This window comes from Thalassophryne amazonica, chromosome 1, assembly GCF_902500255.1.
Source record: "Thalassophryne amazonica chromosome 1, fThaAma1.1, whole genome shotgun sequence".
Classification (NCBI taxonomy): domain Eukaryota; kingdom Metazoa; phylum Chordata; class Actinopteri; order Batrachoidiformes; family Batrachoididae; genus Thalassophryne; species Thalassophryne amazonica.
Window position 1 is genome coordinate 102,613,209 of NC_047103.1, and position 23,003 is coordinate 102,636,211.

The 23,003-nt window shown below is 44.9% G+C and overlaps 1 protein-coding gene and 1 long non-coding RNA gene across 2 annotated transcripts in view; one reads left to right on the forward strand and one right to left on the reverse strand.

Moving 5' to 3' along the window:
* The window catches only part of reck (reversion-inducing-cysteine-rich protein with kazal motifs), a 508,306-nt gene that overhangs the window by 35,784 nt on the left and 449,519 nt on the right, over nt 1–23,003 (reverse strand). The gene's annotated exons all lie outside the window — the stretch shown is intronic.
* On the forward strand, nt 1,660–20,748 carry LOC117512859. Its single transcript, XR_004561398.1, has 3 exons — nt 1,660–1,669; nt 12,052–12,067; nt 20,677–20,748. It is a non-coding gene; the product is annotated as an uncharacterized LOC117512859 (long non-coding RNA).

Sequence of the window (23,003 nt, forward strand, 5' to 3'; positions counted from 1 at the left end):
GGTGAAGAAAAGAATGAGAGCTTAACAAAGGATCAGATGGTGGAAGCTGAAGGAGGAAAACGTGTGAAATTCAGTAAGCAGGTGAGAGAGGCACTGGATGGAGGGGAAGCCGTACTTTTCCAGCAGACAACTGGAAAAGTACTACAGATGTGGTGAGGGAGACAGCTAGGACAGTACTGGATGTGACATGTGGACAGTGAAGGAAGACAAGGAGACTTGGTGGTGGAACAAAGAGGTCCAGAAAGGCATAAAGAGAAAGAGATTGGCAAAAAAGAATTGGAATAGTTGGACATGAAGAAAGTAGACAGGAGTACAAGGAGATGCGGCTTAAGGTGAAAAGAAAGTGGCAAAAGCTAAGTAAAAGGCATATAGTGGGGTGTACAATAAGTTGAATTGTAAAGGTGGCCTGACGCATGAATTTGATCCGTGCATTTGTACGCAATCTGCCGTGCCAGAGAGTAAACTCATTGAAAACACATAATAATCCATTGTAAACTATGTGTGTTTCGTGTAAGTGTGCAAAGAAAATTTTAAAATGGTTAAAATCTCTGGCATGCATTAATTATGTGAACTTCACATGAACATCGTGCAAACAATGTGTCAGTACAAGTCACTGCATCAGCACAGCACATCACAGCAAAGCTCATATGAACGATTATGAGGAGATGTTAAATCTATCACAAACATAATTTTACAGATCCTCATAAGAAGCAGTGAAAATGCAGCTATTACAATATAAGCTCTTACAATATAAATACTACAAATAATTACCTTTTATATGACTGCAAATGCGTTCTCCATGTCATGAAGCGCACGAGAGAGAGACCCAGAAAACAGCTGCAGCTCTGTAATTCCGGAAGCAATTAGAGGTGGTTTCATCAGTCAAACTCTGACAGCAAATGATTAATCCGCTATGAAATAATTATTTTATATAAAGCAGCGTCCAGCAGTACAAAGCGCAGCATCCAGTGGAACATGACAAATTGCGGGGCAGTACGGGAGTTAAATGCGTGCAAGTGTCAATGTGCCTTGAGGAAGGAGAAAAGGGCTTGTACTGATTAGCCAGAAAAATAGATATGGCTAGAAAGGATGTGCAACAGGTTATGATGGTAAAAGATGCAGATGGTAATGTGCTGACAAGCAACAAGAGTGTGTTGAGAAGGTGGATGGATTATTTTGAGGGGGTGATGAATGAAGAAAATCAATCAATCAATTTTATTTATATAGCGCCAAATCACAACAAACAGTTGCCCCAAGGCGCTTTACATTGTAAGGCAAAGCCATACAATAATTATGGAAAAACCCCAACGGTCAAAACGACCCCCTGTGAGCAAGCACTTGGCTACAGTGGGAAGGAAAAACTCTGACTACTACAACTCTGCTTCCTGGTCCCAACCCTGGATAGTCACGGTTTGGAGGGTTTAATAAAATTGGCCAGATTTCTAAAAATCAGAGCTGCTCCCTCCAAAGTGGGACGGATGCCATCTCTCCTAACAAGACCAGGTATTCCCCAGAAGCTTTGCCAATTATCTATGAAGCCCACCTCATTTTTTGGACATCACTCAGACAGCCAGCAATTCAAGGAGAACATGCGGCTAAACATGTCACTCCTGGTCCGATTGGGGAGGGGCCCAGAGAAAACTACAGAGTCCGACATTGTTTTTGCAAAGTTACACACCGATTCAATGTTAATTTTAGTGACCTCCGATTGGCGTAACCGGGTGTCATTACTGCCAACGTGAATTACAATCTTACCAAATTTACGCTTAGCCTTAGCCAGCAGTTTCAAATTTCCTTCAATGTCGCCTGCTCTGGCCCCCGGAAGACAATTGACTATGGTTGCTGGTGTCCCTAACTTCACATTTCTCAAAACAGAGTCGCCAATAACCAGAGTTTGTTCCTCGGCAGGTGTGTCGCCGAGTGGGGAAAAATGGTTAGAGATGTAAACGGGTTGGCAGTGTATATGGGGCTTCTGTTTAGGACTACGCTTCCTCCTCACAGTCACCCAGTCGGCCTGCTTTCCCGGCTGCTCGGGATCTGCTGGAGGGGAACTAACGGCGGCTAAGCTACCTTGGTCTGCACCGACTACAGGGGCCTGGCTAGCTGTAGGATTTTCCACGGTGTGGAGCCGAGTCTCCAATTCGCCCAGCTGGGCCTCCAAAGCTACGAATAAGCTACACTTATTACAAGTACCATTACTGCTAAAGGAGGCCGAGGAATAACTAAACATTTCACACCCAGAGCAGAAAAGTGCGGGAGAGACAGGAGAAGCCGCCATGCTAAGAGCTAGTAGCTGCGTTAAGCTAGCGGATTCCTAAAAACACACAAAGTGAATAATGTGTAAATAATTTAGAGGTGATTCAGCAGAGGGAGTGCTTTAGTTAAGGCACGTGAAGATTACACTGTGAAACAAATCGTTATCTAGTTAACAAGATCAATCTAACCGCAGATTAAACAGCTAACAGATACAGCAAAACACCGCTGTGCTCCGGAACAGGAAGTGATACAATACCGCAGTGAGAGCCAACCACCAGTGAGAATCAAAATGAGAGAGAGAAAAGGCTGGATGATGTGGAGAGAGTAAACCAGGACGTGCAAGACATTAGTAAGGATAAAGTGAGGGCAGCTATGAAGAGGATGAAGAGTGGAGAGGCAGTTGCTCGAGATGACATTCCAGTGGAGACATGAAAATGTCTAGGAGAGATGGCAGTAGAGTTTCTAATCAGATTGTTGAATAAAATCGTGGAAAGTGAGAGGATGCCTGAGGACTGGAGGGAGTGTGCTAGTTCCTATATTTATAATTACTTGCAGTAACTACAGAAGCATAAAGTTGGTCAGCCACAACATGACGTAGTAGAAGCTAGGGTTAGAACTTATGAGACTCATAGTGTTATGTGTCGGACGCAGCTCGGAGAACCGACCAGCGTTTGAAGGACCCAGTATGAAATAAGCAGAGCACGGTACAAAGGCTAACTGAATTTAATACATAACAGTGACCATAATAATAATAAAAAGTGCGGTCTGGCGTGGTGCGCTCCCAGCAGCGCTAATGGTCCGGAGCCAGAAGCTGTTTCGGACCCAAGGACCCCGCCGACACCCCCCAGGTGGCCGCAACAACCGAGTCTGTGAAAGAAGGAACCATTATGTGAGTCCACACTCTACACACAGAACACTTAAAGGTGTACAAACAGCAAACACTTCCTGGCTTGATTACTGATCAGCTTCCAACCTGCAGGCATGGAACATCTCGTTCACAAATCACCACTGCAGTGGAAGCTGATACATGACTAACATACAGCTCAATACAATAAGGTGTGAGGGACACCACATGTACTGACTGTATAACTGTTAGTCACAAAATCCAACGTACCTCAGGAAGTGTGCTGACGAGCGTGAGACCTCACCCTCTCCTCTTTCACAGACCGTGCATCAAACCTGGACATTCTCAGCGTCCGCTGCTGATGAGATGGCTCCCAAGACGACGATCTCACCCGTCTGGTCACAAGGTCGAGTCTCTGGCAAATGCACACTGTGCACTTCAGTCTTAAATGCCAACATACTCCAATCCCTCCAGATGCACCTCAGCTGTGAGTCCTGACGAGTCGCAGGTGATCAGGGTGAAGTCCTAACAGCCTCAGCAACACAGCCACTCAGTCCCAAATGCACGCCACCTGGGAGGAAACCAAATGACAAACAAACCGGCAGCCAGGCCCCCCCAGCCATACAACAGTACCCCACCCTCACGGGAAGCCTCCCGGCGACCACACACACCTGGCCCAGGAGAAACACCCCCCTCCAGGGACCATGGCTGGAAACCACGTCCGCGCTCGTCCTCCAACAGACTGCCCGAACTGGCTGCATATTTGCCCTTGGTTCCAACAGTCTTAGCACAGGTGTGGCCAGGAGTTCCTACACCTGTGCGGTCAGCCTTTAACCAAACGTGTGATTAGTCAAAAACAAAACAACCAAAACATCCCCCCCCCTCCCCAGGGGACCGTCCCATCAAACCCCAGGGAAGGGGAGAAAAGAAAAACAACCCACATGTAAACACACAAACAAAAATGCCAAAAGACCCCCCCCTCCTCCCCCCCAAACGACACGCAGGGACCAACACCCCCCAGAGGGCCACCCGCCAGCTCCAGGAGTAATAACCACGGCCGAGGTCCCTCTGGGATCCACCGTCACCCACGGGGACTACCAGCGCCCCCCAGAGGACCACTCGTCAACCCCAGGAGACGCCTCCCCACACGACCAATGGACCCAGCCCCGGCCGCCCACGGCTAGATGGACCCAACGCCTTTTCCCCCCCAGAGGACACCACAGTCAAACCCTGAGGGTGGAAACTGGGGGAGGAAAAACAAAACAAAAACCCCAAACCCCCCCCCCCTCCCCTCCCGGGTGCAGAGGCCACCTGGGAAACGCCCAGTACAACCTAACTGCACCCCTCCAGCAATGCCGACACTACGGCACCCCCGGCTGGAGTCAGAGGAGAAGAGAGGGCATAACAAAAAACAGAGAAAGACAACCCAAATACCACCCCATCACCCCCCAGGGGACCGTTCCATCTAACCCCGGGGAGGGGGGAAACAAAAAGAAACAAAGAAAAAAAAAACAGACCAACACACAGTTATTTGGGTCCCCGACTTTCCTTTTCTTTTTCTTTTTTTGTGTAGCACAGGCTGCAGGATCACACCCCCAGACAAACAGTGGACAACAAAAAAAACAAAAGCCCACACAAAAACCCACTCAAAAAACACCCACACAAAATGAACCAACACAAAACAAATCAGTGAGTTATACCGTCAAGCTCAACCACATGGAACACACCTGTTCCTACTCAAGAGCTTGACGGTACCGTGATTCAGTCACCACAAGGGGGAACCAGAGTGCTAAAAAATGAAAAAACCCCCTTTGGTGACAAAAAACAAACGAGCTGCATCTTCGTGCGCAGCTGTGTGCAACACAACCAAAATGTGCTCAACTAAATAACGCCGGAGCTGAAACAACAGACGCAGTAGTTACCTTTTATCCGGGGAAACGGGGCTACGACTGTAGCACAGGAAGCCCAGCGACCCGTGCTAACAGAGCTCCGCCGTGCGCGTGAACCCATTACAAACGCACTCTTGCAGCTCCCGTTTAAACCTCTTATCCGGTCGGAGTGTGACGCGAAGCTGTCGCCAGTCACACTCCACCACGACCCACGGATAAGGCACAAACACAGGACACGGCTGCAAGAGAGCACAAATTAGTATCCAGTAATGGGTTCTCAAACACGCACCTTCCGGGCGGAGAGCCCCGCAACTGATCCGGATAACCACTGAACGTCTGCTGCCGCCTTCCCGGCGCGTTACCGTCTCTGCTACCGCTGGGTCCGTGATGTTTGGCCAGAGACTACTGTTATGTGTCGGACGCAGCTCGGAGAACCGACCAGCGTTTGAAGGACCCAGTATGAAATAAGCAGAGCACGGTACAAAGGCTAACTGAATTTAATACATAACAGTGACCATAATAATAATAAAAAGTGCGGTCTGGCGTGGTGCGCTCCCAGCAGCGCTAATGGTCCGGAGCCAGAAGCTGTTTCGGACCCAAGGACCCCGCCGACACCCCCCAGGTGGCCGCAACAACCGAGTCTGTGAAAGAAGGAACCATTATGTGAGTCCACACTCTACACACAGAACACTTAAAGGTGTACAAACAGCAAACACTTCCTGGCTTGATTACTGATCAGCTTCCAACCTGCAGGCATGGAACATCTCGTTCACAAATCACCACTGCAGTGGAAGCTGATACATGACTAACATACAGCTCAATACAATAAGGTGTGAGGGACACCACATGTACTGACTGTATAACTGTTAGTCACAAAATCCAACGTACCTCAGGAAGTGTGCTGACGAGCGTGAGACCTCACCCTCTCCTCTTTCACAGACCGTGCATCAAACCTGGACATTCTCAGCGTCCGCTGCTGATGAGATGGCTCCCAAGACGACGATCTCACCCGTCTGGTCACAAGGTCGAGTCTCTGGCAAATGCACACTGTGCACTTCAGTCTTAAATGCCAACATACTCCAATCCCTCCAGATGCACCTCAGCTGTGAGTCCTGACGAGTCGCAGGTGATCAGGGTGAAGTCCTAACAGCCTCAGCAACACAGCCACTCAGTCCCAAATGCACGCCACCTGGGAGGAAACCAAATGACAAACAAACCGGCAGCCAGGCCCCCCCAGCCATACAACACATAGTATGATTTTAAAATTATTGGGGATGCTTAGGACTTTGTTAGCACTTATCCTGGGACACCAAAATAGTGGATGGAATTTCAGGGGGATTATACCACCACAATAGTGGTGGTATAATCAAACTGGTATTGAGGGGGACATACATTAATATATACACCCTTCCAGAAGATTGGCATGGAATATCCACCATCATTTCTTTATTGCTCTATTAATATTATGGGAAGGGACTTAATTCAGTATTTTAGGGATTATAGAGTAAAAAGGAGGCCTGTCAGTATTTCACATATAATATTTGGAATATATGCCAGTTCAGTACTTAGGGGGGTGCCTGACGAATCTGAATTGGTGGTTCTAAATTTCAAAAAGGTGGATGGAATCAATTATGTTTATTTCAATGTGCAAAGATGGATTATCTGACCAGAGACATAGTGACTGGACTATATGAATAATTCTTAGCCATTTCATGGATGGCTCATATATTTTACTAAGAAAAAAATCGAATATTTCATATATTTGGTTAAGAGTGTTGTAAATTACTTCCAAACAATATTGTATCTGACGGCCCTGTAACCACAGCCCTGACGGGACTAAAGACGTGCTGAGGGATTGGCTATGAATTTGGTATCAATCTAATAGTTGAATGAGTTGGTAGAATATTTTGGCAGATGGTTGGGCTGGTACCTTTTATATTATTACATTCAGATTGATTTGACTTTAGCGGTACCTGTACTGGTCCTGTGTATAAGACATTTGTTTTTTTAAATGCATCACCACTGCCTGAGACCAAATTAGGGATATCTTTCCCCTATCAAATGTTACAGCACTCTTAATAAAGCAATGCCCATAAGTTCCCCTCCTGAAGAAGACCCTGGAAGAGGACCCTAGAAGAAGACGAGAAAGAAGACCAATGTGTTTTTACTGCCTAATTAAAATGTTGTGTTGCTAAGTGTTAACACATATAGGCCACAGTTCTTTTTGGAGATGTCTTCCGTCTTTCCTTTTTTTATATATACATTTGTGTTTTATTATGGATGTGTGGATAATTTTATGATGAACACTAGGAGTGAGCTCCCTATTTTCATTGTTATTGTCTCTATATCTTTTGTATCTGATCTTTTCCATATTTCATTTGATATGGGAATACAATAATCATTTGTTGTTGGCTGAGTGCAGAATTATCTAACAGATTAATCTTTGGGAATTGATGGGGACATAATTCAATTCACATTCAATGGACTTATAAAATTTTTAAGGTTCGTGACAATTTGGACGTGACACCTTGAATGGTAGTTCCCTCTCACACCTTGCTGCCCCTGCCTTGATGGCATGTTGTGTCAGGCGCGTATGGATGGTGGGATGGCTTATGACGGGTAAGATCCCACCTCAAAACCCGGGACGACCTAACAGGCACCGTCATGATTATGTCAATGTCTCAGAGAGACCCTGACTTATTACATGGGCAATGTGAAGGCGCATGGAGGATGGGGTCAATTGATGGTTGCCTATGTGCCTACATGTGTCCAAGTTTCAGACACAGGGAGATCTTCCCCTGTTGGTGACAGCCAGTAACATAAGAAATGTGAGACTAAACCACACCCATGTTAACACCCACAAGGTATAAAAGTGTTGTATGACTCATTTTAGGGGCCTTTTCACAAGATGGACACTGTCTGTGAGGGTCCCAGGCCTGGTTTCTAATGTGACCTTTAATAAACTCAAAATGAGGAATGCAATGGTTTGGTTTTTGGTAAGGGGCAGAATCTTACATAAAAGAACCAGGTAGAAATAACAGTTTCATGCCGAGAAAGAGCACTACAGATGCAACGTTTGCTCTGAGAGTACTGATGGAGTATAGAGAAGGCCAGAAAGAGTTACATTGTGTGTTTGTGGACTTAGAAAAAGCTTATAATATGGTGCCAAGAGAAGAATTGTGGTATTGTATGAGGAAATCTGGAATGGCAGAGAAGTATGTGAGGGTAACACAGGACATGTACAAGGATCAAATCCAATCAAATCAATTTTATTTATATAGTGCCAAATCACAACAAACAGTTGCCCCAAGGCGCTTTATATTATAAGGCAAAAGCCATACAATAATTACAGAAAACCCCCATTGGTCAAAACGACCCCCTGTGAGCAAGCACTTGGCGACAGTGGGAAGGAAAAACTCCCTTTTAACAGGAAGAAACCTCCAGCAGAACCAGGCTCAGGGAGGGGCAGTCTTCTGCTGGGACTGGTTGGGGCTGAGGGGAGAGAATCAGGAAAAAGACATGCTGTGGAAGACAGCAGAGATCAATCACTAATGATTAAATGCAGAGCGGTGCATACAGAGCAAAAAGAGAAAGAAACACTCAGTGCATCATGGGAACCCCCCAGCAGTCTAAGTCTATAGCAGCATAACTAAGGGATGGTTCAGGGTCACCTGATCCAGCCCTAACTATAAGCTTTAGCAAAAAGGAAAGTTTTAAGCTTAATCTTAAAAGTAGAGAGGGTGTCTGTCTCCCTGATCCGAATTGGGAGCTGGTTCCACAGGAGAGGAGCCTGAAAGCTGAAGGCTCTGCCTCCCATTCTACTCTTAAAAACCCTAGGAACTACAAGTAAGCCTGCAGTCTGAGAGCGAAGCGCTCTATTGGGGTGATATGGTTCTATGAGGTCCCTACGATACAATGGGACCTGATTATTCAAAACCTTATAAGTAAGAAGAAGAATTTTAAATTCTATTCTAGAATTAACAGGAAGCCAATGAAGAGAGGCCAATATGGGTGAAATATGCTCTCTCCTTCTAGTCCCCATCAGTACTCTAGCTGCAGCATTTTGAATTAACTAAAGGCTTTTCAGGGAACTGTTAGGACAACCTGATAATAATGAATTACAATAGTCCAGCCTAGAGGAAATAAATGCATGAATTAGTTTTTCAGCATCACTCTGACACAAGACCTTTCTAATTTTAGAGATATTGCGCAAATGCAAAAAAGCAATCCTACATATTTGCTTAATATGCACATTGAAGGACATATCCTGATCAAAAATGACTCCAAGATTTCTCACAGTATTACTAGAGGTCAGGGTAATGCCATCCAGAGTAAGGATCTGGTTATTAGAGGTCATCCATGTCTTTATGTCTGTAAGACAATCCTGCAGTTTAGCTAATTGGTGTGTGTCCTCTGGCTTCATGGATAGATAAAGCTGGGTATCATCTGCGTAACAATGAAAATTTAAGCAATGCTTTCTAATAATACTGCCTAAGGGAAGCATGTATAAAGTGAATAAAATTGGTCCTAGCACAGAACCTTGTGGAACGCCATAATTAACCTTAGTCTGTGAAGAAGACTCCCCATTTACATGAACAAATTGTAATCTATTAGATAAATATGAAGGATAGTGTAGCAGTGGTGAGATGTGCAGGAGAAATGACAGATTCATTAAAGGTGGAGATGGGATTGCACCCTTCCCCCTCTACACCTCAGACTTCACAAACACGGGCAGCTGCCATCTCCAGAGGTTCTCTGATGACTCCGCCATTGTGGGTCATGTGTCTGAGGGGAACGAGCTGGAGTACCGGTGGGTCATCGCAGACTTCGTGCACTGGTGTGAGCGCAACCACTTGTGTCTCAACACCAGTAAGACAAAGGAGATGGTGACTGACTTCAGGAGGAAACCACCACCTCATCCACTGGTGAACATCCAGGGGGAGGACATAGAAACTGTGGACAGTTTCAAATACCTGGGTGTACACCTCAACAACAAACTGGACTGGAATCACAACACTGATGCCCTGTACAAGAAAGGACAGAGTCGCCTCCACCTCCTGAGGAGACTGAGATCCTTTGGAGCAAGTAGACCTCTGCTTAAGACCTTCTATGACTCTGTTGTAGCCTCTGCTCTCCTCTATGCTGTCGTCTGTTGGGCCCTGGGAAGCACAGAGCGGGAGAGAAAGAGACTGAATAAGCTGGTCAGGAAGTCCAGCTCTGTCCTGGGCTGTCCTTTGGAGTCTCTGGAGGAGGTGGCTGAGAGGAGGGTGTTAGCCAAGTTAAAATTAATCATGAACAACTCCACTCACCCTCTGCACCAGACTGTAGTGGAGCTGAGCAGCTCGTTCAGTGACAGGCTGAGGCACCCTCAGTGCAAGAAGGAACGATACCGCAGGTCGTTCCTCTCTGCTGCCGTCAGACTGTACAATAACACTGTGAAATAACCACATGCAATAATATGTCCACAAATCATGTCCAATAACAACTCATTTACAAATCCCTACACTAATGTCACCTTATCACATCTAAATTGCACTTCACATATTGTAAATAAGATGCTCCTATCTCTTTTTTAATCCCAATCATGTTTATATATATGCATATGCACTTACATATGTACGTACATATATACAGGGGTGCACATAACTGGTACTCATCATCCTCGTGTGTGCTAAAAATCATTGATGCACAGCAGACAGCACACACAGGGAAGCATCCATCCATCCATTTTCTTCCGCTTTATCCGGAGTCGGGTCGCGGGGGCAGCAGCTCAAGCAAAGCCGCCCAGACCTCCCGATCCACACACACCTACCCCAGCTCCTCCGGGGGAACCCCAAGGCGTTCCCAAGCCAGCCGAGAGATGTAGTCCCTCCAGCATGTCCTGGGTCTTCCCCGGGGCCTCCTCCCAATGGGACGTGCCCGGAACACCTCTCCAGCGAGGCGTCCAGGGGGCATCCGGAAAAGATGCCAGAGCCACCTCAACTGACTGCTTTCGACGTAGAGGAACAGCGGCTCAACTCCGAGCTCCTCCCAAGTGACCGAGCTCCTCACCCTATCTCTAAGGGAGCACCCAGCCACCCTGCAGAAGAAACTCATCTCGGCCGCTTGTACTCGCGATCTCGTTCTTTCGGTCATGAGCCAAATCTTATGACCATAGGTGAGGATCGGAATGTAGATTGATCGGTAAATCTAGAGCTTTGCCCCCCTACTCAGCTCTCTCTTCACCACAACGGTCCGATACAGCGACCGCATCACTGCAGATGCTGCACCGATCCATCTATCGATCTCACACTCCATCCATCCCTCACTCGTGAACAAGACCCCGAGATACTTAAACTCCTCCACTGGAGGCAAGGACACTCCACCGACCTGAAGAGGGCAAAGCACCTTTTTCCGGTCGAGAACCATGGCCTCGGATTTGGAGGTGCTGATTTTCATCCCGGACGCTTCACACTTGGCTGCAAACCGCCCCAATGCACGCTGAAGGTCCTGATTTGACGAAGCCAACAGAACCACATCATCCGCAAACAGCAGAGACGAGATTCTGTGGCTCCCAAACCAGACCCCCTCTACACCCTGGCTGCGCCTAGAAATTCTGTCCATAAAGATAATGAACAGAACCAGTGACAAAGGGCAGCCCTGGCGGAGGCCAACGTGCACTGGAAATAGGTTTGACTTACTACCGGCAATGTGAACCAAGCTCCTGCTGCGGTCGTACAGGGACCGGATAGCCCTTAGCAAAGGACCCCGGACCCCGTACTCCTGGAGCACCCCACACAGGGTGTCCCGAGGGACATGGTCGAACGCCTTCTCCAGATCCACAAAGCACATGTGGACTGGTTGGGCGAACTCCCATGAACCCTCGAGCACCCAATGGAGCATGTAGAGCTGGTCCAGTGTGCCGCGACCAGGACGAAAACCACACTGCTCCTCCTGAATCCGAGGTTCGACTATCGGTCGAATTCTCCTCTCTAGTACTCTGAAATAGACCTTACCGGGGAGGCTGAGGAGCGTGATCCCCCTGTAGTTGGAACACACCCTCCAGTCCCCCTTCTTAAATAGAGGAACCACCACCATGGTCTGCCAGTCCAGAGGCACTGTCCCCGACCGCCACACGATGTTGCAGAGGCGTGTCAGCGAAGATAGTCCCACAACATCCAGAGACTTAAGGTACTCAGGACGGATTTCAACCACCCCAGGAGCCTTGCCACTGAGGAGCTTTCTAAACACCTCGGTGATTTCGGCCTGGGTAATGGATGAGTCTGCCTCTGAGTCCCCAGTCTCTGCTTTCTCTTCGGAAGACATGACGATGGGATTGAGGCGATCCTTGAAGTATTCCTTCCACAGGCCGACAACATCCCCAGTCAGGGTCAACAGCTCCCCACCCGCACCATAGACAGTGCCGGTGGAGAGCTGCTTCCGCCTCCTGAGGCATCGGACGGTTTGCCAGAATTTCTTCGAGGTCGACCGATAGTCCTCCTCCATGGCCTCCCCGAACTCCTCCCAGGCCCGAGTTTTTGCCTCTGCAACCGCACAGGCTGCGGCACGCTTGGCCTGCCGGTACCTGTCAGTTGCCTCCGGGGTCCCACCTACCAACAAAGATAAGTAGGACTCCTTCTTCAGCTTGACGGCATCCCTTACCTCCAGCATCCACCACCGGGTTCGTGGATTGCCGCCATGACAGGTACCAGAGACCTTGTGACCACAGCTACTTGCGGCCACATTGACAATGGAGGTGGAGAACGTGGTCCACTCGGACTCCATGTCTCCAACCTCCCCTGGGATGTGGGAGAAACCGTCCTGTGAGACCAAAACGGAAGTGTTCCTTTGTCTCGCTCCATCAGCAAATCGGTCGTGACGCGCGAAGCCTCCGCTCGGCTTTCCATGACAAAATCTCTTGTTAAAAGTGAAATCTGCCGGAAAATGGCTGATGTCCAGCTCTTGTGATAACCAGAGAAAGTGCACACGACGGTCTCGGATCCACAGAGCCATCTGTTTAGAAATGATCCGGTGGTTTGTGGCTCTCGATGGCAGCACGGAGCGCGGCGTGCCGAGCGTCCTTAAAGCTGTCCTTAAAGCTGTAGTAATAGTCCTTATTCTCTGTGAAGCCCGTAAAATTTTCACCGAAAGCCAAATAAATTTTTCTAATGGTTTCCAGCTGCCAGTCTCTAACAGTTTCTGAAAAATTCTGATGGAAAAAAAGCCCAAATCATTCCGCCATTTCCTGACAATGAAAATCCACCGAGGGGGTGGACCACTCCTCACTCAAAGCCTGCTCACAGGCGAATGACGCAACCGACAGGCGTGGAAAAACTCATGCATACGCACGAGGGTTCAAGCTTGTCTGCAATCACACGTGATTCAAATCCATATGGTTTTTGAAAAAAATAATAAGGTTGGATACTTTTCTAATAGACCTCGTATATATATATATATATATATATATATATATATATATATTTTTTTTTTTTTTTTTTGCAGATTTTTTGCAGTTTTGCAGATTTTTTTTTGTGCAATTTTGCATGCTTCTTCTTTTTTTAACTGTCTGCTATGCTTAGTTGCAGCCAAAATCTGGCAACAGGTCCAGAGACTACACTCACTGTTTTGATGCAGAGCGCTCCAGCAGCGAAGAAAAAGCACACGCATTGTGTTCTGCATGTGTCTGTTTATAAGAATCTTCTCGCTCAGAAGAAAAAAAGAGCGCCAACAACTACCCATAACTGTTCTTCACTCGGAAAAAACACCTGCAGCGAGGTGAAAAACACGCTGCGGAGCGGCGCCACGACGAAGAGGCGCGATCAGAGGAATACTGGTCAGTTACTATTAATAATTTCTTATGTATCCAACCCTGTAGGTTGATCGTTAAAATTAAATTTGTTAGTTCTAAAAGCCATCATAATTATTTATAGGAAAACGTTCTATTTTTATTTCTCAAACAAATGTTTGGGCCTGAAAACAGGTTTTGATCTTTGGTTTCATTCTATAATACTGGACTTATTTTTCTACTAAGGTTTGAACTTTGAGAGTGTTTACACAGGAGAGAAAAGTGAGAAAATGTGTGTAGTGAGGGGTTTTACAGCCTTAAAACATGTATAATAATTGTAAAAAAATAATGCTGACTACTTCACGGAATTCACCTATCGTGGGCTATTTTTAGAGCGTAACTCCTGCGATAAACGAGGGACCACTGTGTGTGTGTGTGTGTATATATATATATATATATATATATATACATATTCTATTTCTACCTCATTTTCTTATTTCATTGTACTGTTACTAGTATTATTGCTTATCTTTGCACATGCTGTTGATGAACATTTTCCTCTACTTGCACCCATCTTGTGTTTTTTAAGAGCTGACGTAACGTGAATTTCTACTCTGTGAGATCAATAAAGTTTTATCTTATCTTAATAAGGATCAGCTCTGAGTGCTTTCTTGTTTGCAAAGATGATGGATAGGTTGACGGATGAGATCAGACATATAATCTTGGTGGACGTAATAAATAATAATAATAATAATAATAGCAATAATAAGAAGAATGATAATAATAACCTAATCTTACATACATAATACATTAAGACAGTGAATTAACATTAAAAATTATGTAATTAACATGAAATAAGTGGGTTGAGTTCTTCTTCTAAAAATTGTTGAGGTTTAATTTAGTTTATTTATTTCGTTTGTATTGTGCCAAATCACAACAAAGTTGCCTCAAGGCACTTCACACAAGTAAGGTCGAACCTTACCAACAGGTCTAAGTTTCGAAAAACATTCTAGACTCACACACCATTCCAACTCATTTTAGAAACTTTGCCTAATTTATTACCACTCTTAAAAAATTTAAGCTACCTATTTTAAAAACACTACCCAATCTAGAGCCCATGGATCCCCATGGGCAATGTGCTGGTACATGCATACAGACACACCTCAATAAATTAGAATATTGTTGAAAAGTCAATTTATTTCAGTAATTCAATTCAAAAAGTGAAACTCATATATTATATAGATTCATTGCACACAGACTGAAAAATGTCAAGTGTTTATTTCCTTTAATTTTGATGATTATGGTTTACAGCAAGGGGGGGTGTCTAGAATTTTTTTCTTGGGGGGGGGCAGGTAGGCACACTGAATTTACTTTTTTTTTTTTTTAAATGCCATGTCGCCTAGGCTAAGGTATGAATAACAGAACTATTTGTTTACCCAAATGATACACACTGAATAGTGTTGAATGTAAGAACTATGTAGTGGACATAAAATCAGATGCACCCTGAACACAAACAAAAATTTGAATAAATCACACCATCAAAAAACTAGGTGACAATTACATGACAAACACGAGCAATCAGAGATTTCTGACATCCACCAATCCAGATTTAATGGAGTCTCCCATGGCCTAATATATACCTGTGATAAATTTTCTTCAAAATCCATTAAGTAGTTTTGATGTAGTCCTTCAAAGCATATATAAAGTGAAATTTTGATCCAGAATACAGATCCAGATCAACCCCAAAATTTAATAGTCTCTTCCAGGGCCTAATATGTATCCGTGGTGAAGATTTGGTGAGAATTTCTGAAGTAATTTTGACGCAATCCTTCAAAGACTATATAAAGTGAAACTTGATCCACAATCCAGATCTGGATACAGATCACCTCCAAAATTTAATGGTAACTTCCATGGCCCAATATGTATCCTTGGTGAAAATTTGGTGAGAATTTGTGAAGTAGTTTTGACATAATTCTTCAAAGACTATATAAAGTGAAACTTGAGCCAGAATCGGGATCTGGATCCAGATCACCTCCAAATTTTTATGGAGTCTTCCATGGCCTAATATGTATCTGTGTTGAAAATTTTGTCAAAATCTGCAAAGTAGTTTTGATGCAATCCTTCAAAGCATATACAAAGTGAAATGTTGATCCAGAATCTGGATTCAGATCCGGCTCACCTTCAAAATTTAATGGAATCTTCCATGGCCTAATATTTATCCGTGGTGAAAATGTTGTGAGAATCTGTGAAGCAGTTTTGGTGTAATTCTTCAAAGCATATACGAGGTATCTTATAAAACTAACCGGCAGTTTTATAAAAAAAAAAAAACTATATGGATTTGATTGACATGCGATTACACCAATCATGCTTGAACCCTCGTGCGCATGCATGAGTTTTTTCACGCGTGTCGGTAACGTCATTTCCCTGTGGGCAGGCCTTGAGTGAGATGTGGTCCCGCCCTCTCGGCTGAATTCCTTTGTTTCACACGCTACTCGAGACGGCGCGCGTTCCTTTATCAAACTTTTTTCTGGACCTGTGAGGAATATCCGAGTGGACACTATTCAAGAAATTAAGCTGATTTTCGGTGAAAAGTTTAACAGCTGATGAGAGATTATGGGGTGTTTCTGTCACTGTAAGGACTTCCCACGGAGCGGGACGTCCTGCAGCGCTTCCAGGCGCCGTCGTCGGCCTGTTTTGACCTGAAAACATCCTAATTTAAGGCTTAATTCACCCAGGACGTCGTGAGAGAACAGAGAAGATTCAGAAGAGGCCGGCATGAGGAATCTGTGTGCGCTGCGACAGGAAAAACACCTCCGTGTTGAAAACCATTTGTAAAATTCAGGCGGCTTTTGATGGCTTTCAACAAGTGAGTAACTGAGAAATTGTTTATCAGCTTGGGCATGTTCCAACTTGCCCGTTAAGGTTTCCAATGGAGGTGTTTTTCCTGTCACGACCCCCCGCGGTCGGGTCCGGCCCGACATGCGACTCTGCCCGCACGTTCTTTCATTACAAAATGTCCGTTAACAATGAAATGTCCGAATAAACTCCTCATGCCGACTTCTTCTGAAAGTTCTCTGTTCTCTGACGACTTACTGGGTCAACAGAGCCTGAACTGTGGAAGTTTTCAACTTGAAACGGCGAGACGCTGCCACCTCGAAGCGCAGATCGCCGGCAGGCGCCGTGGGCCGTCCTTACGGCGACACTACCAGACCAAAATCTCTCATCAGCCGTTAAAATTTTTACCGAAAACCAGCTGAATTTATCGAATGGTGTCCACTCAGTTGTGTCTTAACAGTTTTGAAAAAATTTTGATCAAACAAAGCAGCAGTCTCTGAGCCATTCCTAAACAATGAAAAAATCGACAAGAGGGTGGGCGACTCCTCACTCAAAGACTGCCCACAGGCAAATGACGTAACCGACAGGCGTGAAGAAACTCTCGCATGCCCACGAGGGTTCAAGCATGTCTGATGTAATCACACGTGATTCAAATCCATATGGTTTTTGAAAAAAATAATGTCGGATACTTTTCTAATAGACCTCGTATAAAGGGAATCTTGATCCAGAATCTGAAAGAAATCCTGCTGCCTTTCTTCATTGTGGAGATATACGGTGCATCCGGAAAGTGTCAGTGTTTGACTTTTTCAATTTTTTTATGTTACAGTCTTATTCCAAAATGGATGAAACTCATTTCTTTCCTCAAAATCCTACACACAATACCCCATAATGGCAATGTGAAAACTGTTTATATATATATATATATATATATATATATATATATATATATATATATATATATATATATATATATATATATATTTTTTTTTTTTTTTTTTTTTTTCCCAAATTTGTAAAAAAAAAAAGAAAAAATCACTAATAATTCACAGCCTTTTCCATGAAGGTCAAAATTGACCTCAGGTGCATCCTGTTATGATCATCCTTGAGATTTTTCTACAGCTTAATTGGAGTCCACCTGGGGAAAATTCAGTTGATTGTACATGATTTGGAAAGGCACACACCTGTCTTCATATAAGGTCCCACAGTTGACAGTGCATGTCAGAGCATAAACCAAGCATGAACATAAAGGAACTGTCTGTAGACCTCGGACAAGGGATTGTCTCGTGGCACAAATCTGGGAAAGGGTACAGAAACATTTCTGCTGCTTTGAAGGTCCCAATGAGCACAGTGGCCTCCATCATCTGTAAATGGAAAAAGTTCATATCCACCAGGACTCTTCCTAGAGCTGGCCACCAGTCTAAACTGAGCGATTGTAGGAGAAGTGAAAGGGAGGTGACCAAGAACCTGATGGTCACTCTGTCAGAGCTCCAGCATTCCTCTGTAGAGAGAGAACATTCTACAGCTGCAGGTTGTCTGGTGGACGTCATGCGGTGGAGAACGCAAGGTAATTATTTATAATATACGAGGTCTATTAGAAAAGTATCCGACCTTATTATTTTTTCAAAAACCATATGGATTTGAATCACGTGTGATTACATCAGACATGCTTGAACCCTCGTGGGCATGCGAGAGTTTTTTCACGCCTGTCGGTTACGTCATTCGCCTGTGGGCAGTCTTTGAGTGAGGAGTCGTCCACCCGCTCGTCGATTTTTTTCATTGTTTACGAATGGCTCAGAGACTGTTTCTTTGTTTGATAAAAATTTTTTCAAAACTGTAAGGCACAACTGAGTGGACACCATTCAATAAATTCAGCTGGTTTTCGGTAAAAATTTTAACGGCTGATGAGAGATTTTGGTCTGGTAGTGTCGCTTTAAGGACGGTCCACGGCGCCTGACGGCGATCTGCACTTCGAGGCGGCAGCGTCTCGCCGTTTCAAGTTGAAAACTTCCACATTTCAGGCTCTGTTGACGCAGTAAGTCATCAGAGAACAGAGAACTTTCAGAAGAAGTCGGCATGAGGAGTTTATTCGGACATTCCATTGTTAACGGTCATTTTGTAATGAAAGAACGTACGGGCAGAGTCGCATGTCGGGCTGGACCCGACCGCGGGGGGTCGCGGCAGGAAAAACACCTCCGTTGGAAATCTTAACGGGCAAGTTGGAACATGCCCAAGCTGTTAAACAATTTCTCAGTTACTCACTTGTTGAAAGCCATTAAAAGCCGCCTGAATTCTACAAATGGTTTTCAACACGGAGGTGTTTTTCCTGTCGCGGCGCACACAGATTTTCCGAGTCGTCACGGAAACGACTCGGCGAATTTGCGCGTACGTCTTTCATTAAAAAAATGTCCTTAAACAGTGGAATGTCCGCATAAATTCCTCATGCCGGCCTCTTCTGAATCTTCTCTGTTCTCTCACGATGTCCTGGGTGAATTAAGCCTTAAATTAGGATGTTTTAAGCTCGAAACAGGCCAACGACAGCGCCTGGAAGCGCTGCAGGACGTCCCGCTCCGTGGGAAGTCCTTACACCGACAGAAACACCCCATAATCTCTCATCAGCCGTTAAACTTTTCACAGAAAACCATCTTAATTTCTCGAATAGTGTCCACTCGGATATTCCTCACAGGTCCAGAAAAAATTTTGATAAAGCAACGCGCGCCGTCTCGAGCAGCGTGTGAAACAAAGGAATTCAGCCGAGAGGGCGGGACCACATCTCACTCAAGGCCTGCCCACAGGGAAATGACGTCACCGACACGCGTGAAAAAACTCACGCATGCGCACGAGGGTTCAAGCATGATTGGTGTAATCGCATGTCATTCAAATCCATATAGTTAAAAAAAAAAATAAAAGGGTCGGTTTATTATCTAAGAGACCTCGTATATTGTAATGGATTCAGTTGCATTTTCATTCCTTCTTACAGTATAAGTTAGATAATGTATCTGTAAAATTATGTTTATTATAGATGTAATGTCTCGTCATAATCCTTCAGATGCCTGCGTTCAATGACATACAGTGACACGCAGTGTTTTCAAATAGGCTGTGCAATGTTCACAGACTAGTTCACAAAATTAATGTGTGGCAGAAGTTTTTGAACATTTAAAAATTTTCTTTGCGCACTGGGATGCAGCTGTGCACAGTTCATGCACAGTTTACAATGCATTTACTCAATTGTACACAAGATTGCGTGCCAGTGCGAGTATCAAATTTGTGCCTTATGCCCATGAACTGCACATCATTTGTGCTCAAAACTTGGTCAGGGCTCCCAGCCAAACTGATTCAAGAAATTGTGGGAGCTCCACAGAGAGTGGGCCGAGGCTGAAGTGGTGCATCAAGAGTGACCACGCAAAGATGTGTCCAAGAAATATAGCTACATGTGTTGTATTCCTCGTGTCAAGCCTCTCCTGAACCAGAAACAACATTAGAAGCATCTTACCTGGTCTAAGGCGGAAAAGGACTGGACAGTTGCTCAGTTCCCCAAAGTCCTCTTTTCAGATGAAAGTAAATTTTGCATTTCATTTGAAAATCAAGGTCCCAGAGTCTGGAGAAAGAGTGGACAAGCACAGAATCCAAAATGCTTGAGGTCCTGTGTTCAGTTTCCAGTCAGTGATGATTTGGGGCACCATGTCTTCTGCTTACATTGGTCCACTGTGTTTTCTCAAGTCCAGTCTCAGCATAGCCATTGACCAGGAGATTTTGGAGCACTTTATACTTTCCTCTGCTGCCAAGCATTTATGCAGATGTTGACTTCATTTTCCAGCAGGACTTGGCACCTACCCGCACAACCAAAAGTACCAATACCTGCTTTAATCACCAAGTGTGTTTGACTGGCCAGCAAACCCGCCTGACCTAAACCCCATAGAGAATCTATGTGGTATTGTCAAGAGGAAGATGAGAGACACCAGACTCAACAATGCACTTAAGCTGAAGGCAGCTATCAAAGCACCTGGGCTTCCATAACACCTCAGCAGTACCACAAGCTGATTGCCTCCAGGCCACACCACATTGGTGCAGTAATTCATGTGGTGTGCAAGTATTGAGTGCACATACTGTACAGTACATGGACAATTTTCAGTAGGTCAACATTTCTGTATAAAAATGATCTTATGGGATGTTCTACAACTCCAATTCCAATAAAGTTGGGACGTTGCGTAAAATGTAAATGAAAACAGAATACAATGATTTGCAAATCCTCTTCAACCTATATTCAACTGAATACACCACAAAGACAAGATATTTAATGTTCAAACTGATAAACGTGATTGTTTTTGTACAAATATTTGCTCATTTTGAAATGGATGCCTGCAACACATTTCAAAAAAGTTGAGACGGGGCAACAAAAGACTGGGAAAGTTGATGAATCCTCAAAGAACACCTGTTTGGAAAAAGGTGAGTGTCATGACCGGGTATAAAAGGGGCATCCCCAAAAGGCTCAACAAAGTGGGGCGAGGATCACCACTTTGTGAACAACTGTGTGAAAAAATAGTACAACAGTTTAAGAACAATGCTTCTCAACATTCAATTGCAAGGAATTTAGAGATTCCATCATCTACAGTCCATAATATAATCAGAAGATTGAGAGAATCTGGAAAACTTTCTACATGTAAGCGGCAAGGCTGAAAAACAACATTGAATGCCTGTGACCTTCGATCCCTCAGGTGGCACTGCATTAAAAATCAACATCATTGTGTAAAGGATCATACCACATAGGCTCAGGAACACTTCAGAAAACCATTGTCAGTTAACACAGTTCATCCCTACTGAGTGGTACAACTACCGTTTCAAGAATTTTTGAGAGAAAAGGAAGGTTGGAGATTGGCCTCTAGAGTGGCTTCTACTGGTGGTTGGCTCTCACTGCGGTATTGTATCACTTCCTGTTCCGGAGCACAGCGGTGTTTTGCTGTATCTGTTAGCTGTTTAATCTGCGTAGTTAGATTGACCTAGATAACTAGATAACGATTTGTTTCACAGTGTAATCTTCACGTGCCTTAACTAAAGCACTCCCTCTGCTGAATCACCTCTAAATTATTTACACAGTATTCACTTTGTGTGTTTTTAGGAATCCGCTAGCTTAACGCAGCTACTAGCTCTTAGCCGGTTTAGCATGGCGGCTTCTCCTGTCTCTCCCGCACTTCTGTGCTCTGGGTGTGAAATGTTTAGTTATTCCTCAGCCTCCTTTAGCAGTAATGGTACTTGTAATAAGTGTAGCTTATTCATAGCTTTGGAGGCCAGGCTGGGCGAATTGGAGACTCGGCTCCGCACCTTGGAAAATCCTACAGCTAGCCAGGCCCCTGTAGTCGGTGCAGACCAAGGTAGCTTAGCCGCCGTTAGCTGTCCCCCAGCAGATCCCGAGCAGCCGGGAAAGCAGGCCGGCTGGGTGACTGTGAGGAGGAAGTGTAGTCCTAAACACAAGCCCCCTGTACACCACCAACCCGTTCACATCTCTAACCGTTTTTCCCCACTCGGCGACACACCCGCAGAGGAACAAACTCTGGTTATTGGCGACTCTGTGTTGAGAAATGTGAAGTTAGCGACACCAGCAACCATTGTCAATTGTCTTCCGGGGGCCAGAGCAGGCGACACTGAAGGAAATTTGAAACTGCTGGCTAAGGCTAAGCGTAAATTTGGTAAGATTGTAATTCACGTCGGCAGTAATGACACCCGGTTACGCCAATCGGAGGTCACTAAAATTAACATTGAATCGGTGTGTAACTTTGCAAAAACAATGTCGGACTCCGTACTTTTCTCTGGGCCCCTCCCCAATCGGACCGGGAGTGACATGTTTAGCCGCATGTTCTCCTTGAATTGCTGGCTGTCTGAGTGGTGTCCAAAAAATGAGGTGGGCTTCATAGATAATTGGCAAAGCTTCTGGGGAAAACCTGGTCTTGTTAGGAGAGACGGCATCCATCGCACTTTGGATGGAGCAGCTCTCATTTCTAGAAATCTGGCCAATTTTATTAAACCCTCTCTCTCTACTCTCCGACTACCCAGGGTTGGGACCAGGAAGCAGAGTTGTAGTCTTACACACCTCTCTGCAGCTTCTCTCCCCCTGCCATCCCCCCAATACCCCATCCCGGTAGAGACGATACCTGCTCCCAGACCACCAACAACCAGCAAAAATCTATTTAAGCATAAAAATTCAAAAAGAAAAAAATAATATAGCACCTTCAACTGCACCACAGACTAAAACAGTTAAATGTGGTCTATTAAACATTAGGTCTCTCTCTTCGAAGTCCCTGTTAGTAAATGATATAATAATTGATCAACATATTGATTTATTGTGCTTTACAGAAACCTGGTTACAGTAGGATGAATATGTTAGTTTAAATGAGTCAACACCCCCGAGTCACACTAACTGTCA